At 48.3% G+C, this 21,280-nt stretch overlaps 32 non-coding genes across 32 annotated transcripts; all 32 read left to right on the forward strand.

Moving 5' to 3' along the window:
- Positions 1-193: 193 nt before the first annotated feature.
- Positions 194-314, forward strand: LOC130619109 (U5 spliceosomal RNA). The gene has a single exon (XR_008979851.1). It is a non-coding gene; the product is annotated as a U5 spliceosomal RNA (small nuclear RNA).
- Positions 315-862: 548 nt separating this feature from the next.
- On the forward strand, positions 863-983 carry LOC130619110 (U5 spliceosomal RNA). Its single transcript, XR_008979852.1, has one exon. It is a non-coding gene; the product is annotated as a U5 spliceosomal RNA (small nuclear RNA).
- Positions 984-1,532: 549 nt separating this feature from the next.
- LOC130619111 (U5 spliceosomal RNA) lies at positions 1,533-1,653 on the forward strand. Its single transcript, XR_008979853.1, has one exon. It is a non-coding gene; the product is annotated as a U5 spliceosomal RNA (small nuclear RNA).
- A 549-nt stretch (positions 1,654-2,202) lies between these two features.
- LOC130619112 (U5 spliceosomal RNA) lies at positions 2,203-2,323 on the forward strand. Its single transcript, XR_008979855.1, has one exon. It is a non-coding gene; the product is annotated as a U5 spliceosomal RNA (small nuclear RNA).
- Positions 2,324-2,871: 548 nt separating this feature from the next.
- On the forward strand, positions 2,872-2,992 carry LOC130619113 (U5 spliceosomal RNA). The gene has a single exon (XR_008979856.1). It is a non-coding gene; the product is annotated as a U5 spliceosomal RNA (small nuclear RNA).
- A 549-nt stretch (positions 2,993-3,541) lies between these two features.
- On the forward strand, positions 3,542-3,662 carry LOC130619114 (U5 spliceosomal RNA). The gene has a single exon (XR_008979857.1). It is a non-coding gene; the product is annotated as a U5 spliceosomal RNA (small nuclear RNA).
- Positions 3,663-4,211: 549 nt separating this feature from the next.
- LOC130619115 (U5 spliceosomal RNA) lies at positions 4,212-4,332 on the forward strand. Its single transcript, XR_008979858.1, has one exon. It is a non-coding gene; the product is annotated as a U5 spliceosomal RNA (small nuclear RNA).
- A 549-nt stretch (positions 4,333-4,881) lies between these two features.
- On the forward strand, positions 4,882-5,002 carry LOC130619116 (U5 spliceosomal RNA). Its single transcript, XR_008979859.1, has one exon. It is a non-coding gene; the product is annotated as a U5 spliceosomal RNA (small nuclear RNA).
- Positions 5,003-5,551: 549 nt separating this feature from the next.
- Positions 5,552-5,672, forward strand: LOC130619117 (U5 spliceosomal RNA). The gene has a single exon (XR_008979860.1). It is a non-coding gene; the product is annotated as a U5 spliceosomal RNA (small nuclear RNA).
- Positions 5,673-6,221: 549 nt separating this feature from the next.
- LOC130619120 (U5 spliceosomal RNA) lies at positions 6,222-6,342 on the forward strand. Its single transcript, XR_008979862.1, has one exon. It is a non-coding gene; the product is annotated as a U5 spliceosomal RNA (small nuclear RNA).
- Positions 6,343-6,892: 550 nt separating this feature from the next.
- On the forward strand, positions 6,893-7,013 carry LOC130619121 (U5 spliceosomal RNA). The gene has a single exon (XR_008979863.1). It is a non-coding gene; the product is annotated as a U5 spliceosomal RNA (small nuclear RNA).
- Positions 7,014-7,562: 549 nt separating this feature from the next.
- LOC130619122 (U5 spliceosomal RNA) lies at positions 7,563-7,683 on the forward strand. The gene has a single exon (XR_008979864.1). It is a non-coding gene; the product is annotated as a U5 spliceosomal RNA (small nuclear RNA).
- A 549-nt stretch (positions 7,684-8,232) lies between these two features.
- LOC130619123 (U5 spliceosomal RNA) lies at positions 8,233-8,353 on the forward strand. Its single transcript, XR_008979866.1, has one exon. It is a non-coding gene; the product is annotated as a U5 spliceosomal RNA (small nuclear RNA).
- A 549-nt stretch (positions 8,354-8,902) lies between these two features.
- LOC130618855 (U5 spliceosomal RNA) lies at positions 8,903-9,023 on the forward strand. Its single transcript, XR_008979599.1, has one exon. It is a non-coding gene; the product is annotated as a U5 spliceosomal RNA (small nuclear RNA).
- A 549-nt stretch (positions 9,024-9,572) lies between these two features.
- On the forward strand, positions 9,573-9,693 carry LOC130619124 (U5 spliceosomal RNA). Its single transcript, XR_008979867.1, has one exon. It is a non-coding gene; the product is annotated as a U5 spliceosomal RNA (small nuclear RNA).
- Positions 9,694-10,242: 549 nt separating this feature from the next.
- On the forward strand, positions 10,243-10,363 carry LOC130618856 (U5 spliceosomal RNA). Its single transcript, XR_008979600.1, has one exon. It is a non-coding gene; the product is annotated as a U5 spliceosomal RNA (small nuclear RNA).
- Positions 10,364-10,912: 549 nt separating this feature from the next.
- Positions 10,913-11,033, forward strand: LOC130619931 (U5 spliceosomal RNA). Its single transcript, XR_008980668.1, has one exon. It is a non-coding gene; the product is annotated as a U5 spliceosomal RNA (small nuclear RNA).
- A 549-nt stretch (positions 11,034-11,582) lies between these two features.
- LOC130618857 (U5 spliceosomal RNA) lies at positions 11,583-11,703 on the forward strand. Its single transcript, XR_008979602.1, has one exon. It is a non-coding gene; the product is annotated as a U5 spliceosomal RNA (small nuclear RNA).
- A 550-nt stretch (positions 11,704-12,253) lies between these two features.
- Positions 12,254-12,374, forward strand: LOC130619126 (U5 spliceosomal RNA). Its single transcript, XR_008979869.1, has one exon. It is a non-coding gene; the product is annotated as a U5 spliceosomal RNA (small nuclear RNA).
- A 548-nt stretch (positions 12,375-12,922) lies between these two features.
- On the forward strand, positions 12,923-13,043 carry LOC130619779 (U5 spliceosomal RNA). The gene has a single exon (XR_008980518.1). It is a non-coding gene; the product is annotated as a U5 spliceosomal RNA (small nuclear RNA).
- A 549-nt stretch (positions 13,044-13,592) lies between these two features.
- On the forward strand, positions 13,593-13,713 carry LOC130619866 (U5 spliceosomal RNA). The gene has a single exon (XR_008980603.1). It is a non-coding gene; the product is annotated as a U5 spliceosomal RNA (small nuclear RNA).
- A 548-nt stretch (positions 13,714-14,261) lies between these two features.
- LOC130619759 (U5 spliceosomal RNA) lies at positions 14,262-14,382 on the forward strand. Its single transcript, XR_008980498.1, has one exon. It is a non-coding gene; the product is annotated as a U5 spliceosomal RNA (small nuclear RNA).
- A 546-nt stretch (positions 14,383-14,928) lies between these two features.
- On the forward strand, positions 14,929-15,049 carry LOC130619127 (U5 spliceosomal RNA). Its single transcript, XR_008979870.1, has one exon. It is a non-coding gene; the product is annotated as a U5 spliceosomal RNA (small nuclear RNA).
- Positions 15,050-15,597: 548 nt separating this feature from the next.
- Positions 15,598-15,718, forward strand: LOC130619128 (U5 spliceosomal RNA). Its single transcript, XR_008979871.1, has one exon. It is a non-coding gene; the product is annotated as a U5 spliceosomal RNA (small nuclear RNA).
- Positions 15,719-16,266: 548 nt separating this feature from the next.
- Positions 16,267-16,387, forward strand: LOC130619130 (U5 spliceosomal RNA). The gene has a single exon (XR_008979872.1). It is a non-coding gene; the product is annotated as a U5 spliceosomal RNA (small nuclear RNA).
- Positions 16,388-16,935: 548 nt separating this feature from the next.
- On the forward strand, positions 16,936-17,056 carry LOC130619769 (U5 spliceosomal RNA). Its single transcript, XR_008980508.1, has one exon. It is a non-coding gene; the product is annotated as a U5 spliceosomal RNA (small nuclear RNA).
- Positions 17,057-17,603: 547 nt separating this feature from the next.
- LOC130619819 (U5 spliceosomal RNA) lies at positions 17,604-17,724 on the forward strand. The gene has a single exon (XR_008980557.1). It is a non-coding gene; the product is annotated as a U5 spliceosomal RNA (small nuclear RNA).
- A 547-nt stretch (positions 17,725-18,271) lies between these two features.
- LOC130619131 (U5 spliceosomal RNA) lies at positions 18,272-18,392 on the forward strand. The gene has a single exon (XR_008979873.1). It is a non-coding gene; the product is annotated as a U5 spliceosomal RNA (small nuclear RNA).
- A 548-nt stretch (positions 18,393-18,940) lies between these two features.
- LOC130619133 (U5 spliceosomal RNA) lies at positions 18,941-19,061 on the forward strand. The gene has a single exon (XR_008979875.1). It is a non-coding gene; the product is annotated as a U5 spliceosomal RNA (small nuclear RNA).
- A 548-nt stretch (positions 19,062-19,609) lies between these two features.
- Positions 19,610-19,730, forward strand: LOC130619134 (U5 spliceosomal RNA). The gene has a single exon (XR_008979877.1). It is a non-coding gene; the product is annotated as a U5 spliceosomal RNA (small nuclear RNA).
- Positions 19,731-20,276: 546 nt separating this feature from the next.
- On the forward strand, positions 20,277-20,397 carry LOC130619135 (U5 spliceosomal RNA). The gene has a single exon (XR_008979878.1). It is a non-coding gene; the product is annotated as a U5 spliceosomal RNA (small nuclear RNA).
- Positions 20,398-20,944: 547 nt separating this feature from the next.
- Positions 20,945-21,065, forward strand: LOC130618839 (U5 spliceosomal RNA). Its single transcript, XR_008979584.1, has one exon. It is a non-coding gene; the product is annotated as a U5 spliceosomal RNA (small nuclear RNA).
- The last annotated feature ends 215 nt before the right edge of the window (positions 21,066-21,280 follow it).

The raw sequence follows: 21,280 nt of genomic DNA on the forward strand, positions 1-21,280 counted from the left end.
CTTCCTAGTGATTCACGCGAACGCACTCAACTAGGTGATGTAGATCAGAAAGGTGAAAGTCCTTGTGTCAAGTCTACACCTCACGATGCAGCACCTTTTAAGCGTCCTCTACGAACGGACACACTGGCAAGCGGCACACCACAAGCAAAGGTTAAGTCGGCTCGAAGGCACAACAGGTCGCGCCGACTTACGACAACTCTGGGCTTTCTTCAGTTCACGCACAAATCTTTCGCCTTTTACTAAAGATTTCCGTGGAGAAGGCCAAAACGATGAGTATATAGACGATTTTTCTACTGTCTCGCTTCGGCGGGACGATCACTAGTCTAAATGAAAAAACGTGCAGGAGGCCATACGCGGGCCTATCTCTCATCTCGCTCACAGAGACTTGGTAAGCACGGTCCACTCAATGGCTTTCCAAATGCGAAGAGTGAAGGCCGCAGACGGCAGGGGTTGAGCCAAGGGCCTTTCGGCCGTATCCCGCTCACAAGTTTTTTTTTTTTTTTAGCAGAATAATACATACGAGCTAATCAAAATCGGCTCGAGGAAAGAAATAAAGTTCAGAGACAACCAAAGGAGTCGAACTGCAGTAGAAACAAACTAGATGTAACGCAAGCCACTAGTACGACGTATTGCCTACAGGGACCACACTCTCCGAGACAGCGAACGCAACTTCCTAGTGATTCACGCGAACGCACTCAACTAGGTGATGTAGATCAGAAAGGTGAAAGTCCTTGTGTCAAGTCTACACCTCACGATGCAGCACCTTTTAAGCGTCCTCTACGAACGGACACACTGGCAAGCGGCACACCACAAGCAAAGGTTAAGTCGGCTCGAAGGCACAACAGGTCGCGCCGACTTACGACAACTCTGGGCTTTCTTCAGTTCACGCACAAATCTTTCGCCTTTTACTAAAGATTTCCGTGGAGAAGGCCAAAACGATGAGTATATAGACGATTTTTCTACTGTCTCGCTTCGGCGGGACGATCACTAGTCTAAATGAAAAAACGTGCAGGAGGCCATACGCGGGCCTATCTCTCATCTCGCTCACAGAGACTTGGTAAGCACGGTCCACTCAATGGCTTTTCAAATGCGAAGAGTGAAGGCCGCAGACGGCAGGGGTTGAGCCAAGGGCCTTTCGGCCGTATCCCGCTCACAAGTTTTTTTTTTTTTTTTAGCAGAATAATACATACGAGCTAATCAAAATCGGCTCGAGGAAAGAAATAAAGTTCAGAGACAACCAAAGGAGTCGAACTGCAGTAGAAACAAACTAGATGTAACGCAAGCCACTAGTACGACGTATTGCCTACAGGGACCACACTCTCCGAGACAGCGAACGCAACTTCCTAGTGATTCACGCGAACGCACTCAACTAGGTGATGTAGATCAGAAAGGTGAAAGTCCTTGTGTCAAGTCTACACCTCACGATGCAGCACCTTTTAAGCGTCCTCTACGAACGGACACACTGGCAAGCGGCACACCACAAGCAAAGGTTAAGTCGGCTCGAAGGCACAACAGGTCGCGCCGACTTACGACAACTCTGGGCTTTCTTCAGTTCACGCACAAATCTTTCGCCTTTTACTAAAGATTTCCGTGGAGAAGGCCAAAACGATGAGTATATAGACGATTTTTCTACTGTCTCGCTTCGGCGGGACGATCACTAGTCTAAATGAAAAAACGTGCAGGAGGCCATACGCGGGCCTATCTCTCATCTCGCTCACAGAGACTTGGTAAGCACGGTCCACTCAATGGCTTTCCAAATGCGAAGAGTGAAGGCCGCAGACGGCAGGGGTTGAGCCAAGGGCCTTTCGGCCGTATCCCGCTCACAAGTTTTTTTTTTTTTTTTAGCAGAATAATACATACGAGCTAATCAAAATCGGCTCGAGGAAAGAAATAAAGTTCAGAGACAACCAAAGGAGTCGAACTGCAGTAGAAACAAACTAGATGTAACGCAAGCCACTAGTACGACGTATTGCCTACAGGGACCACACTCTCCGAGACAGCGAACGCAACTTCCTAGTGATTCACGCGAACGCACTCAACTAGGTGATGTAGATCAGAAAGGTGAAAGTCCTTGTGTCAAGTCTACACCTCACGATGCAGCACCTTTTAAGCGTCCTCTACGAACGGACACACTGGCAAGCGGCACACCACAAGCAAAGGTTAAGTCGGCTCGAAGGCACAACAGGTCGCGCCGACTTACGACAACTCTGGGCTTTCTTCAGTTCACGCACAAATCTTTCGCCTTTTACTAAAGATTTCCGTGGAGAAGGCCAAAACGATGAGTATATAGACGATTTTTCTACTGTCTCGCTTCGGCGGGACGATCACTAGTCTAAATGAAAAAACGTGCAGGAGGCCATACGCGGGCCTATCTCTCATCTCGCTCACAGAGACTTGGTAAGCACGGTCCACTCAATGGCTTTCCAAATGCGAAGAGTGAAGGCCGCAGACGGCAGGGGTTGAGCCAAGGGCCTTTCGGCCGTATCCCGCTCACAAGTTTTTTTTTTTTTTTAGCAGAATATTACATACGAGCTAATCAAAATCGGCTCGAGGAAAGAAATAAAGTTCAGAGACAACCAAAGGAGTCGAACTGCAGTAGAAACAAACTAGATGTAACGCAAGCCACTAGTACGACGTATTGCCTACAGGGACCACACTCTCCGAGACAGCGAACGCAACTTCCTAGTGATTCACGCGAACGCACTCAACTAGGTGATGTAGATCAGAAAGGTGAAAGTCCTTGTGTCAAGTCTACACCTCACGATGCAGCACCTTTTAAGCGTCCTCTACGAACGGACACACTGGCAAGCGGCACACCACAAGCAAAGGTTAAGTCGGCTCGAAGGCACAACAGGTCGCGCCGACTTACGACAACTCTGGGCTTTCTTCAGTTCACGCACAAATCTTTCGCCTTTTACTAAAGATTTCCGTGGAGAAGGCCAAAACGATGAGTATATAGACGATTTTTCTACTGTCTCGCTTCGGCGGGACGATCACTAGTCTAAATGAAAAAACGTGCAGGAGGCCATACGCGGGCCTATCTCTCATCTCGCTCACAGAGACTTGGTAAGCACGGTCCACTCAATGGCTTTCCAAATGCGAAGAGTGAAGGCCGCAGACGGCAGGGGTTGAGCCAAGGGCCTTTCGGCCGTATCCCGCTCACAAGTTTTTTTTTTTTTTTTAGCAGAATAATACATACGAGCTAATCAAAATCGGCTCGAGGAAAGAAATAAAGTTCAGAGACAACCAAAGGAGTCGAACTGCAGTAGAAACAAACTAGATGTAACGCAAGCCACTAGTACGACGTATTGCCTACAGGGACCACACTCTCCGAGACAGCGAACGCAACTTCCTAGTGATTCACGCGAACGCACTCAACTAGGTGATGTAGATCAGAAAGGTGAAAGTCCTTGTGTCAAGTCTACACCTCACGATGCAGCACCTTTTAAGCGTCCTCTACGAACGGACACACTGGCAAGCGGCACACCACAAGCAAAGGTTAAGTCGGCTCGAAGGCACAACAGGTCGCGCCGACTTACGACAACTCTGGGCTTTCTTCAGTTCACGCACAAATCTTTCGCCTTTTACTAAAGATTTCCGTGGAGAAGGCCAAAACGATGAGTATATAGACGATTTTTCTACTGTCTCGCTTCGGCGGGACGATCACTAGTCTAAATGAAAAAACGTGCAGGAGGCCATACGCGGGCCTATCTCTCATCTCGCTCACAGAGACTTGGTAAGCACGGTCCACTCAATGGCTTTCCAAATGCGAAGAGTGAAGGCCGCAGACGGCAGGGGTTGAGCCAAGGGCCTTTCGGCCGTATCCCGCTCACAAGTTTTTTTTTTTTTTTTAGCAGAATAATACATACGAGCTAATCAAAATCGGCTCGAGGAAAGAAATAAAGTTCAGAGACAACCAAAGGAGTCGAACTGCAGTAGAAACAAACTAGATGTAACGCAAGCCACTAGTACGACGTATTGCCTACAGGGACCACACTCTCCGAGACAGCGAACGCAACTTCCTAGTGATTCACGCGAACGCACTCAACTAGGTGATGTAGATCAGAAAGGTGAAAGTCCTTGTGTCAAGTCTACACCTCACGATGCAGCACCTTTTAAGCGTCCTCTACGAACGGACACACTGGCAAGCGGCACACCACAAGCAAAGGTTAAGTCGGCTCGAAGGCACAACAGGTCGCGCCGACTTACGACAACTCTGGGCTTTCTTCAGTTCACGCACAAATCTTTCGCCTTTTACTAAAGATTTCCGTGGAGAAGGCCAAAACGATGAGTATATAGACGATTTTTCTACTGTCTCGCTTCGGCGGGACGATCACTAGTCTAAATGAAAAAACGTGCAGGAGGCCATACGCGGGCCTATCTCTCATCTCGCTCACAGAGACTTGGTAAGCACGGTCCACTCAATGGCTTTCCAAATGCGAAGAGTGAAGGCCGCAGACGGCAGGGGTTGAGCCAAGGGCCTTTCGGCCGTATCCCGCTCACAAGTTTTTTTTTTTTTTTTAGCAGAATAATACATACGAGCTAATCAAAATCGGCTCGAGGAAAGAAATAAAGTTCAGAGACAACCAAAGGAGTCGAACTGCAGTAGAAACAAACTAGATGTAACGCAAGCCACTAGTACGACGTATTGCCTACAGGGACCACACTCTCCGAGACAGCGAACGCAACTTCCTAGTGATTCACGCGAACGCACTCAACTAGGTGATGTAGATCAGAAAGGTGAAAGTCCTTGTGTCAAGTCTACACCTCACGATGCAGCACCTTTTAAGCGTCCTCTACGAACGGACACACTGGCAAGCGGCACACCACAAGCAAAGGTTAAGTCGGCTCGAAGGCACAACAGGTCGCGCCGACTTACGACAACTCTGGGCTTTCTTCAGTTCACGCACAAATCTTTCGCCTTTTACTAAAGATTTCCGTGGAGAAGGCCAAAACGATGAGTATATAGACGATTTTTCTACTGTCTCGCTTCGGCGGGACGATCACTAGTCTGAATGAAAAAACGTGCAGGAGGCCATACGCGGGCCTATCTCTCATCTCGCTCACAGAGACTTGGTAAGCACGGTCCACTCAATGGCTTTCCAAATGCGAAGAGTGAAGGCCGCAGACGGCAGGGGTTGAGCCAAGGGCCTTTCGGCCGTATCCCGCTCACAAGTTTTTTTTTTTTTTTTAGCAGAATAATACATACGAGCTAATCAAAATCGGCTCGAGGAAAGAAATAAAGTTCAGAGACAACCAAAGGAGTCGAACTGCAGTAGAAACAAACTAGATGTAACGCAAGCCACTAGTACGACGTATTGCCTACAGGGACCACACTCTCCGAGACAGCGAACGCAACTTCCTAGTGATTCACGCGAACGCACTCAACTAGGTGATGTAGATCAGAAAGGTGAAAGTCCTTGTGTCAAGTCTACACCTCACGATGCAGCACCTTTTAAGCGTCCTCTACGAACGGACACACTGGCAAGCGGCACACCACAAGCAAAGGTTAAGTCGGCTCGAAGGCACAACAGGTCGCGCCGACTTACGACAACTCTGGGCTTTCTTCAGTTCACGCACAAATCTTTCGCCTTTTACTAAAGATTTCCGTGGAGAAGGCCAAAACGATGAGTATATAGACGATTTTTCTACTGTCTCGCTTCGGCGGGACGATCACTAGTCTAAATGAAAAAACGTGCAGGAGGCCATACGCGGGCCTATCTCTCATCTCGCTCACAGAGACTTGGTAAGCACGGTCCACTCAATGGCTTTCCAAATGCGAAGAGTGAAGGCCGCAGACGGCAGGGGTTGAGCCAAGGGCCTTTCGGCCGTATCCCGCTCACAAGTTTTTTTTTTTTTTTTAGCAGAATATTACATACGAGCTAATCAAAATCGGCTCGAGGAAAGAAATAAAGTTCAGAGACAACCAAAGGAGTCGAACTGCAGTAGAAACAAACTAGATGTAACGCAAGCCACTAGTACGACGTATTGCCTACAGGGACCACACTCTCCGAGACAGCGAACGCAACTTCCTAGTGATTCACGCGAACGCACTCAACTAGGTGATGTAGATCAGAAAGGTGAAAGTCCTTGTGTCAAGTCTACACCTCACGATGCAGCACCTTTTAAGCGTCCTCTACGAACGGACACACTGGCAAGCGGCACACCACAAGCAAAGGTTAAGTCGGCTCGAAGGCACAACAGGTCGCGCCGACTTACGACAACTCTGGGCTTTCTTCAGTTCACGCACAAATCTTTCGCCTTTTACTAAAGATTTCCGTGGAGAAGGCCAAAACGATGAGTATATAGACGATTTTTCTACTGTCTCGCTTCGGCGGGACGATCACTAGTCTAAATGAAAAAACGTGAAGGAGGCCATACGCGGGCCTATCTCTCATCTCGCTCACAGAGACTTGGTAAGCACGGTCCACTCAATGGCTTTCCAAATGCGAAGAGTGAAGGCCGCAGACGGGAGGGGTTGAGCCAAGGGCCTTTCGGCCGTATCCCGCTCACAAGTTTTTTTTTTTTTTTTTAGCAGAATAATACATACGAGCTAATCAAAATCGGCTCGAGGAAAGAAATAAAGTTCAGAGACAACCAAAGGAGTCGAACTGCAGTAGAAACAAACTAGATGTAACGCAAGCCACTAGTACGACGTATTGCCTACAGGGACCACACTCTCCGAGACAGCGAACGCAACTTCCTAGTGATTCACGCGAACGCACTCAACTAGGTGATGTAGATCAGAAAGGTGAAAGTCCTTGTGTCAAGTCTACACCTCACGATGCAGCACCTTTTAAGCGTCCTCTACGAACGGACACACTGGCAAGCGGCACACCACAAGCAAAGGTTAAGTCGGCTCGAAGGCACAACAGGTCGCGCCGACTTACGACAACTCTGGGCTTTCTTCAGTTCACGCACAAATCTTTCGCCTTTTACTAAAGATTTCCGTGGAGAAGGCCAAAACGATGAGTATATAGACGATTTTTCTACTGTCTCGCTTCGGCGGGACGATCACTAGTCTAAATGAAAAAACGTGCAGGAGGCCATACGCGGGCCTATCTCTCATCTCGCTCACAGAGACTTGGTAAGCACGGTCCACTCAATGGCTTTCCAAATGCGAAGAGTGAAGGCCGCAGACGGCAGGCGTTGAGCCAAGGGCCTTTCGGCCGTATCCCGCTCACAAGTTTTTTTTTTTTTTTTAGCAGAATATTACATACGAGCTAATCAAAATCGGCTCAAGGAAAGAAATAAAGTTCAGAGACAACCAAAGGAGTCGAACTGCAGTAGAAACAAACTAGATGTAACGCAAGCCACTAGTACGACGTATTGCCTACAGGGACCACACTCTCCGAGACAGCGAACGCAACTTCCTAGTGATTCACGCGAACGCACTCAACTAGGTGATGTAGATCAGAAAGGTGAAAGTCCTTGTGTCAAGTCTACACCTCACGATGCAGCACCTTTTAAGCGTCCTCTACGAACGGACACACTGGCAAGCGGCACACCACAAGCAAAGGTTAAGTCGGCTCGAAGGCACAACAGGTCGCGCCGACTTACGACAACTCTGGGCTTTCTTCAGTTCACGCACAAATCTTTCGCCTTTTACTAAAGATTTCCGTGGAGAAGGCCAAAACGATGAGTATATAGACGATTTTTCTACTGTCTCGCTTCGGCGGGACGATCACTAGTCTAAATGAAAAAACGTGCAGGAGGCCATACGCGGGCCTATCTCTCATCTCGCTCACAGAGACTTGGTAAGCACGGTCCACTCAATGGCTTTCCAAATGCGAAGAGTGAAGGCCGCAGACGGCAGGGGTTGAGCCAAGGGCCTTTCGGCCGTATCCCGCTCACAAGTTTTTTTTTTTTTTTTAGCAGAATAATACATACGAGCTAATCAAAATCGGCTCGAGGAAAGAAATAAAGTTCAGAGACAACCAAAGGAGTCGAACTGCAGTAGAAACAAACTAGATGTAACGCAAGCCACTAGTACGACGTATTGCCTACAGGGACCACACTCTCCGAGACAGCGAACGCAACTTCCTAGTGATTCACGCGAACGCACTCAACTAGGTGATGTAGATCAGAAAGGTGAAAGTCCTTGTGTCAAGTCTACACCTCACGATGCAGCACCTTTTAAGCGTCCTCTACGAACGGACACACTGGCAAGCGGCACACCACAAGCAAAGGTTAAGTCGGCTCGAAGGCACAACAGGTCGCGCCGACTTACGACAACTCTGGGCTTTCTTCAGTTCACGCACAAATCTTTCGCCTTTTACTAAAGATTTCCGTGGAGAAGGCCAAAACGATGAGTATATAGACGATTTTTCTACTGTCTCGCTTCGGCGGGACGATCACTAGTCTAAATGAAAAAACGTGCAGGAGGCCATACGCGGGCCTATCTCTCATCTCGCTCACAGAGACTTGGTAAGCACGGTCCACTCAATGGCTTTCCAAATGCGAAGAGTGAAGGCCGCAGACGGCAGGGGTTGAGCCAAGGGCCTTTCGGCCGTATCCCGCTCACAAGTTTTTTTTTTTTTTTTAGCAGAATATTACATACGAGCTAATCAAAATCGGCTCGAGGAAAGAAATAAAGTTCAGAGACAACCAAAGGAGTCGAACTGCAGTAGAAACAAACTAGATGTAACGCAAGCCACTAGTACGACGTATTGCCTACAGGGACCACACTCTCCGAGACAGCGAACGCAACTTCCTAGTGATTCACGCGAACGCACTCAACTAGGTGATGTAGATCAGAAAGGTGAAAGTCCTTGTGTCAAGTCTACACCTCACGATGCAGCACCTTTTAAGCGTCCTCTACGAACGGACACACTGGCAAGCGGCACACCACAAGCAAAGGTTAAGTCGGCTCGAAGGCACAACAGGTCGCGCCGACTTACGACAACTCTGGGCTTTCTTCAGTTCACGCACAAATCTTTCGCCTTTTACTAAAGATTTCCGTGGAGAAGGCCAAAACGATGAGTATATAGACGATTTTTCTACTGTCTCGCTTCGACGGGACGATCACTAGTCTAAATGAAAAAACGTGCAGGAGGCCATACGCGGGCCTATCTCTCATCTCGCTCACAGAGACTTGGTAAGCACGGTCCACTCAATGGCTTTCCAAATGCGAAGAGTGAAGGCCGCAGACGGCAGGGGTTGAGCCAAGGGCCTTTCGGCCGTATCCCGCTCACAAGTTTTTTTTTTTTTTTTAGCAGAATATTACATACGAGCTAATCAAAATCGGCTCGAGGAAAGAAATAAAGTTCAGAGACAACCAAAGGAGTCGAACTGCAGTAGAAACAAACTAGATGTAACGCAAGCCACTAGTACGACGTATTGCCTACAGGGACCACACTCTCCGAGACAGCGAACGCAACTTCCTAGTGATTCACGCGAACGCACTCAACTAGGTGATGTAGATCAGAAAGGTGAAAGTCCTTGTGTCAAGTCTACACCTCACGATGCAGCACCTTTTAAGCGTCCTCTACGAACGGACACACTGGCAAGCGGCACACCACAAGCAAAGGTTAAGTCGGCTCGAAGGCACAACAGGTCGCGCCGACTTACGACAACTCTGGGCTTTCTTCAGTTCACGCACAAATCTTTCGCCTTTTACTAAAGATTTCCGTGGAGAAGGCCAAAACGATGAGTATATAGACGATTTTTCTACTGTCTCGCTTCGGCGGGACGATCACTAGTCTAAATGAAAAAACGTGCAGGAGGCCATACGCGGGCCTATCTCTCATCTCGCTCACAGAGACTTGGTAAGCACGGTCCACTCAATGGCTTTCCAAATGCGAAGAGTGAAGGCCGCAGACGGCAGGGGTTGAGCCAAGGGCCTTTCGGCCGTATCCCGCTCACAAGTTTTTTTTTTTTTTTTAGCAGAATAATACATACGAGCTAATCAAAATCGGCTCGAGGAAAGAAATAAAGTTCAGAGACAACCAAAGGAGTCGAACTGCAGTAGAAACAAACTAGATGTAACGCAAGCCACTAGTACGACGTATTGCCTACAGGGACCACACTCTCCGAGACAGCGAACGCAACTTCCTAGTGATTCACGCGAACGCACTCAACTAGGTGATGTAGATCAGAAAGGTGAAAGTCCTTGTGTCAAGTCTACACCTCACGATGCAGCACCTTTTAAGCGTCCTCTACGAACGGACACACTGGCAAGCGGCACACCACAAGCAAAGATTAAGTCGGCTCGAAGGCACAACAGGTCGCGCCGACTTACGACAACTCTGGGCTTTCTTCAGTTCACGCACAAATCTTTCGCCTTTTACTAAAGATTTCCGTGGAGAAGGCCAAAACGATGAGTATATAGACGATTTTTCTACTGTCTCGCTTCGACGGGACGATCACTAGTCTAAATGAAAAAACGTGCAGGAGGCCATACGCGGGCCTATCTCTCATCTCGCTCACAGAGACTTGGTAAGCACGGTCCACTCAATGGCTTTCCAAATGCGAAGAGTGAAGGCCGCAGACGGCAGGGGTTGAGCCAAGGGCCTTTCGGCCGTATCCCGCTCACAAGTTTTTTTTTTTTTTTTAGCAGAATATTACATACGAGCTAATCAAAATCGGCTCGAGGAAAGAAATAAAGTTCAGAGACAACCAAAGGAGTCGAACTGCAGTAGAAACAAACTAGATGTAACGCAAGCCACTAGTACGACGTATTGCCTACAGGGACCACACTCTCCGAGACAGCGAACGCAACTTCCTAGTGATTCACGCGAACGCACTCAACTAGGTGATGTAGATCAGAAAGGTGAAAGTCCTTGTGTCAAGTCTACACCTCACGATGCAGCACCTTTTAAGCGTCCTCTACGAACGGACACACTGGCAAGCGGCACACCACAAGCAAAGGTTAAGTCGGCTCGAAGGCACAACAGGTCGCGCCGACTTACGACAACTCTGGGCTTTCTTCTGTTCACGCACAAATCTTTCGCCTTTTATTAAAGATTTCCGTGGAGAAGGCCAAAACGATGAGTATATAGACGATTTTTCTACTGTCTCGCTTCGGCGGGACGATCACTAGTCTAAATGAAAAAACGTGCAGGAGGCCATACGCGGGCCTATCTCTCATCTCGCTCACAGAGACTTGGTAAGCACGGTCCACTCAATGGCTTTCCAAATGCGAAGAGTGAAGGCCGCAGACGGCAGGGGTTGAGCCAAGGGCCTTTCGGCCGTATCCCGCTCACAAGTTTTTTTTTTTTTTTTAGCAGAATAATACATACGAGCTAATCAAAATCGGCTCGAGGAAAGAAATAAAGTTCAGAGACAACCAAAGGAGTCGAACTGCAGTAGAAACAAACTAGATGTAACGCAAGCCACTAGTACGACGTATTGCCTACAGGGACCACACTCTCCGAGACAGCGAACGCAACTTCCTAGTGATTCACGCGAACGCACTCAACTAGGTGATGTAGATCAGAAAGGTGAAAGTCCTTGTGTCAAGTCTACACCTCACGATGCAGCACCTTTTAAGCGTCCTCTACGAACGGACACACTGGCAAGCGGCACACCACAAGCAAAGGTTAAGTCGGCTCGAAGGCACAACAGGTCGCGCCGACTTACGACAACTCTGGGCTTTCTTCAGTTCACGCACAAATCTTTCGCCTTTTACTAAAGATTTCCGTGGAGAAGGCCAAAACGATGAGTATATAGACGATTTTTCTACTGTCTCGCTTCGACGGGACGATCACTAGTCTAAATGAAAAAACGTGCAGGAGGCCATACGCGGGCCTATCTCTCATCTCGCTCACAGAGACTTGGTAAGCACGGTCCACTCAATGGCTTTCCAAATGCGAAGAGTGAAGGCCGCAGACGGCAGGGGTTGAGCCAAGGGCCTTTCGGCCGTATCCCGCTCACAAGTTTTTTTTTTTTTTTTTAGCAGAATATTACATACGAGCTAATCAAAATCGGCTCGAGGAAAGAAATAAAGTTCAGAGACAACCAAAGGAGTCGAACTGCAGTAGAAACAAACTAGATGTAACGCAAGCCACTAGTACGACGTATTGCCTACAGGGACCACACTCTCCGAGACAGCGAACGCAACTTCCTAGTGATTCACGCGAACGCACTCAACTAGGTGATGTAGATCAGAAAGGTGAAAGTCCTTGTGTCAAGTCTACACCTCACGATGCAGCACCTTTTAAGCGTCCTCTACGAACGGACACACTGGCAAGCGGCACACCACAAGCAAAGGTTAAGTCGGCTCGAAGGCACAACAGGTCGCGCCGACTTACGACAACTCTGGGCTTTCTTCAGTTCACGCACAAATCTTTCGCCTTTTACTAAAGATTTCCGTGGAGAAGGCCAAAACGATGAGTATATAGACGATTTTTCTACTGTCTCGCTTCGGCGGGACGATCACTAGTCTAAATGAAAAAACGTGCAGGAGGCCATACGCGGGCCTATCTCTCATCTCGCTCACAGAGACTTGGTAAGCACGGTCCACTCAATGGCTTTCCAAATGCGAAGAGTGAAGGCCGCAGACGGCAGGGGTTGAGCCAAGGGCCTTTCGGCCGTATCCCGCTCACAAGTTTTTTTTTTTTTTTAGCAGAATATTACATACGAGCTAATCAAAATCGGCTCGAGGAAAGAAATAAAGTTCAGAGACAACCAAAGGAGTCGAACTGCAGTAGAAACAAACTAGATGTAACGCAAGCCACTAGTACGACGTATTGCCTACAGGGACCACACTCTCCGAGACAGCGAACGCAACTTCCTAGTGATTCACGCGAACGCACTCAACTAGGTGATGTAGATCAGAAAGGTGAAAGTCCTTGTGTCAAGTCTACACCTCACGATGCAGCACCTTTTAAGCGTCCTCTACGAACGGACACACTGGCAAGCGGCACACCACAAGCAAAGGTTAAGTCGGCTCGAAGGCACAACAGGTCGCGCCGACTTACGACAACTCTGGGCTTTCCTCAGTTCACGCACAAATCTTTCGCCTTTTACTAAAGATTTCCGTGGAGAAGGCCAAAACGATGAGTATATAGACGATTTTTCTACTGTCTCGCTTCGGCGGGACGATCACTAGTCTAAATGAAAAAACGTGCAGGAGGCCATACGCGGGCCTATCTCTCATCTCGCTCACAGAGACTTGGTAAGCACGGTCCACTCAATGGCTTTCCAAATGCGAAGAGTGAAGGCCGCAGACGGCAGGGGTTGAGCCAAGGGCCTTTCGGCCGTATCCCGCTCACAAGTTTTTTTTTTTTTTTTAGCAGAATATTACATACGAGCTAATCAAAATCGGCTCGAGGAAAGAAATAAAGTTCAGAGACAACCAAAGGAGTCGAACTGCAGTAGAAACAAACTAGATGTAACGCAAGCCACTAGTACGACGTATTGCCTACAGGGACCACACTCTCCGAGACAGCGAACGCAACTTCCTAGTGATTCACGCGAACGCACTCAACTAGGTGATGTAGATCAGAAAGGTGAAAGTCCTTGTGTCAAGTCTACACCTCACGATGCAGCACCTTTTAAGCGTCCTCTACGAACGGACACACTGGCAAGCGGCACACCACAAGCAAAGGTTAAGTCGGCTCGAAGGCACAACAGGTCGCGCCGACTTACGACAACTCTGGGCTTTCTTCAGTTCACGCACAAATCTTTCGCTTTTTACTAAAGATTTCCGTGGAGAAGGCCAAAACGATGAGTATATAGACGATTTTTCTACTGTCTCGCTTCGGCGGGACGATCACTAGTCTAAATGAAAAAACGTGCAGGAGGCCATACGCGGGCCTATCTCTCATCTCGCTCACAGAGACTTGGTAAGCACGGTCCACTCAATGGCTTTCCAAATGCGAAGAGTGAAGGCCGCAGACGGCAGGGGTTGAGCCAAGGGCCTTTCGGCCGTATCCCGCTCACAAGTTTTTTTTTTTTTTTAGCAGAATAAAACATACGAGCTAATCAAAATCGGCTCGAGGAAAGAAATAAAGTTCAGAGACAACCAAAGGAGTCGAACTGCAGTAGAAACAAACTAGATGTAACGCAAGCCACTATTACGACGTATTGCCTACAGGGACCACACTCTCCGAGACAGCGAACGCAACTTCCTAGTGATTCACGCGAACGCACTCAACTAGGTGATGTAGATCAGAAAGGTGAAAGTCCTTGTGTCAAGTCTACACCTCACGATGCAGCACCTTTTAAGCGTCCTCTACGAACGGACACACTGGCAAGCGGCACACCACAAGCAAAGGTTAAGTCGGCTCGAAGGCACAACAGGTCGCGCCGACTTACGACAATTCTGGGCTTTCTTCAGTTCACGCACAAATCTTTCGCCTTTTACTAAAGATTTCCGTGGAGAAGGCCAAAACGATGAGTATATAGACGATTTTTCTACTGTCTCGCTTCGGCGGGACGATCACTAGTCTAAATGAAAAAACGTGCAGGAGGCCATACGCGGGCCTATCTCTCATCTCGCTCACAGAGACTTGGTAAGCACGGTCCACTCAATGGCTTTCCAAATGCGAAGAGTGAAGGCCGCAGACGGCAGGGGTTGAGCCAAGGGCCTTTCGGCCGTATCCCGCTCACAAGTTTTTTTTTTTTTAGCAGAATAATACATACGAGCTAATCAAAATCGGCTCGAGGAAAGAAATAAAGTTCAGAGACAACCAAAGGAGTCGAACTGCAGTAGAAACAAACTAGATGTAACGCAAGCCACTAGTACGACGTATTGCCTACAGGGACCACACTCTCCGAGACAGCGAACGCAACTTCCTAGTGATTCACGCGAACGCACTCAACTAGGTGATGTAGATCAGAAAGGTGAAAGTCCTTGTGTCAAGTCTACACCTCACGATGCAGCACCTTTTAAGCGTCCTCTACGAACGGACACACTGGCAAGCGGCACACCACAAGCAAAGGTTAAGTCGGCTCGAAGGCACAACAGGTCGCGCCGACTTACGACAACTCTGGGCTTTCTTCAGTTCACGCACAAATCTTTCGCCTTTTACTAAAGATTTCCGTGGAGAAGGCCAAAACGATGAGTATATAGACGATTTTTCTACTGTCTCGCTTCGGCGGGACGATCACTAGTCTAAATGAAAAAACGTGCAGGGGGCCATACGCCGCCCTATCTCTCATCTCGCTCACAGAGACTTGGTAAGCACGGTCCACTCAATGGCTTTCCAAATGCGAAGAGTGAAGGCCGCAGACGGCAGGGGTTGAGCCAAGGGCCTTTCGGCCGTATCCCGCTCACAAGTTTTTTTTTTTTTTTAGCAGAATAATACATACGAGCTAATCAAAATCGGCTCGAGGAAAGAAATAAAGTTCAGAGACAACCAAAGGAGTCGAACTGCAGTAGAAACAAACTAGATGTAACGCAAGCCACTAGTACGACGTATTGCCTACAGGGACCACACTCTCCGAGACAGCGAACGCAACTTCCTAGTGATTCACGCGAACGCACTCAACTAGGTGATGTAGATCAGAAAGGTGAAAGTCCTTGTGTCAAGTCTACACCTCACGATGCAGCACCTTTTAAGCGTCCTCTACGAACGGACACACTGGCAAGCGGCACACCACAAGCAAAGGTTAAGTCGGCTCGAAGGCACAACAGGTCGCGCCGACTTACGACAACTCTGGGCTTTCTTCAGTTCACGCACAAATCTTTCGCCTTTTACTAAAGATTTCCGTGGAGAAGGCCAAAACGATGAGTATATAGACGATTTTTCTACTGTCTCGCTTCGGCGGGACGATCACTAGTCTAAATGAAAAAACGTGCAGGAGGCCATACGCGGGCCTATCTCTCATCTCGCTCACAGAGACTTGGTAAGCACGGTCCATTCAATGGCTTTCCAAATGCGAAGAGTGAAGGCCGCAGACGGCAGGGGTTGAGCCAAGGGCCTTTCGGCCGTATCCCGCTCACAAGTTTTTTTTTTTTTTTAGCAGAATAATACATACGAGCTAATCAAAATCGGCTCGAGGAAAGAAATAAAGTTCAGAGACAACCAAAGGAGTCGAACTGCAGTAGAAACAAACTAGATGTAACGCAAGCCACTAGTACGACGTATTGCCTACAGGGACCACACTCTCCGAGACAGCGAACGCAACTTCCTAGTGATTCACGCGAACGCACTCAACTAGGTGATGTAGATCAGAAAGGTGAAAGTCCTTGTGTCAAGTCTACACCTCACGATGCAGCACCTTTTAAGCGTCCTCTACGAACGGACACACTGGCAAGCGGCACACCACAAGCAAAGGTTAAGTCGGCTCGAAGGCACAACAGGTCGCGCCGACTTACGACAACTCTGGGCTTTCTTCAGTTCACGCACAAATCTTTCGCCTTTTACTAAAGATTTCCGTGGAGAAGGCCAAAACGATGAGTATATAGACGATTTTTCTACTGTCTCGCTTCGGCGGGACGATCACTAGTCTAAATGAAAAAACGTGCAGGAGGCCATACGCGGGCCTATCTCTCCTCTCGCTCACAGAGACTTGGTAAGCACGGTCCATTCAATGGCTTTCCAAATGCGAAGAGTGAAGGCCGCAGACGGCAGGGGTTGAGCCAAGGGCCTTTCGGCCGTATCCCGCTCACAAGTTTTTTTTTTTTTTTAGCAGAATAATACATACGAGCTAATCAAAATCGGCTCGAGGAAAGAAATAAAGTTCAGAGACAACCAAAGGAGTCGAACTGCAGTAGAAACAAACTAGATGTAACGCAAGCCACTAGTACGACGTATTGCCTACAGGGACCACACTCTCCGAGACAGCGAACGCAACTTCCTAGTGATTCACGCGAACGCACTCAACTAGGTGATGTAGATCAGAAAGGTGAAAGTCCTTGTGTCAAGTCTACACCTCACGATGCAGCACCTTTTAAGCGTCCTCTACGAACGGACACACTGGCAAGCGGCACACCACAAGCAAAGGTTAAGTCGGCTCGAAGGCACAACAGGTCGCGCCGACTTACGACAACTCTGGGATTTCTTCAGTTCACGCACAAATCTTTCGCCTTTTACTAAAGATTTCCGTGGAGAAGGCCAAAACGATGAGTATATAGACGATTTTTCTACTGTCTCGCTTCGGCGGGACGATCACTAGTCTAAATGAAAAAACGTGCAGGAGGCCATACGCGGGCCTATCTCTCATTTCGCTCACAGAGACTTGGTAAGCACGGTCCACTCAATGGCTTTCCAAATGCGAAGAGTGAAGGCCGCAGACGGCAGGGGTTGAGCCAAGGGCCTTTCGGTCGTATCCCGCTCACAAGTTTTTTTTTTTTTTAGCAGAATAATACATACGAGCTAATCAAAATCGGCTTGAGGAAAGAAATAAAGTTCAGAGACAACCAAAGGAGTCGAACTGCAGTAGAAACAAACTAGATGTAACGCAAGCCACTAGTACGACGTATTGCCTACAGGGACCACACTTTCCGAGACAGCGAACGCAACTTCCTAGTGATTCACGCGAACGCACTCAACTAGGTGATGTAGATCAGAAAGGTGAAAGTCCTTGTGTCAAGTCTACACCTCACGATGCAGCACCTTTTAAGCGTCCTCTACGAACGGACACACTGGCAAGCGGCACACCACAAGCAAAGGTTAAGTCGGCTCGAAGGCACAACAGGTCGCGCCGACTTACGACAACTCTGGGCTCTCTTCAGTTCACGCACAAATCTTTCGCCTTTTACTAAAGATTTCCGTGGAGAAGGCCAAAACGATGAGTATATAGACGATTTTTCTACTGTCTCGCTTCGGCGGGACGATCACTAGTCTAAATGAAAAAACGTGCAGGAGGCCATACGCGGGCCTATCTCTCATCTCGCTCACAGAGACTTGGTAAGCACGGTCCACTCAATGGCTTTCCAAATGCGAAGAGTGAAGGCCGCAGACGGCAGGGGTTGAGCCAAGGGCCTTTCGGCCGTATCCCGCTCACAAGTTTTTTTTTTTTTTAGCAGAATAATACATACGAGCTAATCAAAATCGGCTCGAGGAAAGAAATAAAGTTCAGAGACAACCAAAGGAGTCGAACTGCAGTAGAAACAAACTAGATGTAACGCAAGCCACTAGTACGACGTATTGCCTACAGGGACCACACTCTCCGAGACAGCGAACGCAACTTCCTAGTGATTCACGCGAACGCACTCAACTAGGTGATGTAGATCAGAAAGGTGAAAGTCCTTGTGTCAAGTCTACACCTCACGATGCAGCACCTTTTAAGCGTCCTCTACGAACGGACACACTGGCAAGCGGCACACCACAAGCAAAGGTTAAGTCGGCTCGAAGGCACAACAGGTCGCGCCGACTTACGACAACTCTGGGCTTTCTTCAGTTCACGCACAAATCTTTCGCCTTTTACTAAAGATTTCCGTGGAGAAGGCCAAAACGATGAGTATATAGACGATTTTTCTACTGTCTCGCTTCGGCGGGACGATCACTAGTCTAAATGAAAAAACGTGCAGGAGGCCACAAGCGGGCCTATCTCTCATCTCGCTCACAGAGACTTGGTAAGCACGGTCCACTCAATGGCTTTCCAAATGTGAAGAGTGAAGGCCGCAGACGGCAGGGGTTGAGCCAAGGGCCTTTCGGCCGTATCCCGCTCACAAGTTTTTTTTTTTTTTTAGCAGAATAATACATACGAGCTAATCAAAATCGGCTCGAGGAAAGAAATAAAGTTCAGAGACAACCAAAGGAGTCGAACTGCAGTAGAAACAAACTAGATGTAACGCAAGCCACTAGTACGACGTATTGCCTACAGGGACCACACTCTCCGAGACAGCGAACGCAACTTCCTAGTGATTCACGCGAACGCACTCAACTAGGTGATGTAGATCAGAAAGGTGAAAGTCCTTGTGTCAAGTCTACACCTCACGATGCAGCACCTTTTAAGCGTCCTCTACGAACGGACACACTGGCAAGCGGCACACCACAAGCAAAGGTTAAGTCGGCTCGAAGGCACAACAGGTCGCGCCGACTTACGACAACTCTGGGCTTTCTTCAGTTCACGCACAAATCTTTCGCCTTTTACTAAAGATTTCCGTGGAGAAGGCCAAAACGATGAGTATATAGACGATTTTTCTACTGTCTCGCTTCGGCGGGACGATCACTAGTCTAAATGAAAAAACGTGCAGGAGGCCACAAGCGGGCCTATCTCTCATCTCGCTCACAGAGACTTGGTAAGCACGGTCCACTCAATGGCTTTCCAAATGCGAAGAGTGAAGGCCGCAGACGGCAGGGGTTGAGCCAAGGGCCTTTCGGCCGTATCCCGCTCACAAGTTTTTTTTTTTTTTTAGCAGAATAATACATACGAGCTAATCAAAATCGGCTCGAGGAAAGAAATAAAGTTCAGAGACAACCAAAGGAGTCGAACTGCAGTAGAAACAAACTAGATGTAACGCAAGCCACTAGTACGACGTATTGCCTACAGGGACCACACTCTCCGAGACAGCGAACGCAACTTCCTAGTGATTCACGCGAACGCACTCAACTAGGTGATGTAGATCAGAAAGGTGAAAGTCCTTGTGTCAAGTCTACACCTCACGATGCAGCACCTTTTAAGCGTCCTCTACGAACGGACACACTGGCAAGCGGCACACCACAAGCAAAGGTTAAGTCGGCTCGAAGGCACAACAGGTCGCGCCGACTTACGACAACTCTGGGCTTTCTTCAGTTCACGCACAAATCTTTCGCCTTTTACTAAAGATTTCCGTGGAGAAGGCCAAAACGATGAGTATATAGACGATTTTTCTACTGTCTCGCTTCGGCGGGACGATCACTAGTCTAAATGAAAAAACGTGCAGGAGGCCATGCGCGGGCCTATCTCTCATCTCGCTCACAAAGACTTGGTAAGCACGGTCCACTCAATGGCTTTCCAAATGCGAAGAGTGAAGGCCGCAGACGGCAGGGGTTGAGCCAAGGGCCTTTCGGCCGTATCCCGCTCACAAGTTTTTTTTTTTTTAGCAGAATAATACATACGAGCTAATCAAAATCGGCTCGAGGAAAGAAATAAAGTTCAGAGACAACCAAAGGAGTCGAACTGCAGTAAAAACAAACTAGATGTAACGCAAGCCACTAGTACGACGTATTGCCTACAGGGACCACACTCTCCGAGACAGCGAACGCAACTTCCTAGTGATTCACGCGAACGCACTCAACTAGGTGATGTAGATCAGAAAGGTGAAAGTCCTTGTGTCAAGTCTACACCTCACGATGCAGCACCTTTTAAGCGTCCTCTACGAACGGACACACTGGCAAGCGGAACACCACAAGCAAAGGTTAAGTCGGCTCGAAGGCACAACAGGTCGCGCCGACTTACGACAACTCTGGGCTTTCTTCAGTTCACGCACAAATCTTTCGCCTTTTACTAAAGATTTCCGTGGAGAAGGCCAAAACGATGAGTATATAGACGATTTTTCTACTGTCTCGCTTCGGCGGGACGATCACTAGTCTAAATGAAAAAACGTGCAGGAGGCCATACGCGGGCCTATCTCTCATCTCGCTCACAGAGACTTGGTAAGCACGGTCCACTCAATGGCTTTCCAAATGCGAAGAGTGAAGGCCGCAGACGGCAGGGGTTGAGCCAAGGGCCTTTCGGCCGTATCCCGCTCACAAGTTTTTTTTTTTTTTAGCAGAATAATACATACGAGCTAATCAAAATCGGCTCGAGGAAAGAAATAAAGTTCAGAGACAACCAAAGGAGTCGAACTGCAGTAGAAACAAACTAGATGTAACGCAAGCCACTAGTACGACGTATTGCCTACAGGGACCACACTCTCCGAGACAGCGAACGCAACTTCCTAGTGATTCACGCGAACGCACTCAACTAGGTGATGTAGATCAGAAAGGTGAAAGTCCTTGTGTCAAGTCTACACCTCACGATGCAGCACCTTTTAAGCGTCCTCTACGAACGGACACACTGGCAAGCGGCACACCACAAGCAAAGGTTAAGTCGGCTCGAAGGCACAACAGGTCGCGCCGACTTACGACAACTCTGGGCTTTCTTCAGTTCACGCACAAATCTTTCGCCTTTTACTAAAGATTTCCGTGGAGAAGGCCAAAACGATGAGTATATAGTCGATTTTTCTACTGTCTCGCTTCGGCGGGACGATCACTAGTCTAAATGAAAAAACGTGCAGGAGGCCATACGCGGGCCTATCTCTCATCTCGCTCACAGAGACTTGGTAAGCACGGTCCATTCAATGGCTTTCCAAATGCGAAGAGTGAAGGCCGCAGACGGCAGGGGTTGAGCCAAGGGCCTTTCGGCCGTATCCCGCTCACAAGTTTTTTTTTTTTTAGCAGAATAATACATACGAGCTAATCAA

Source organism: Hydractinia symbiolongicarpus, chromosome 11 (genome assembly GCF_029227915.1).
Source record: "Hydractinia symbiolongicarpus strain clone_291-10 chromosome 11, HSymV2.1, whole genome shotgun sequence".
NCBI classification, from domain to species: domain Eukaryota; kingdom Metazoa; phylum Cnidaria; class Hydrozoa; order Anthoathecata; family Hydractiniidae; genus Hydractinia; species Hydractinia symbiolongicarpus.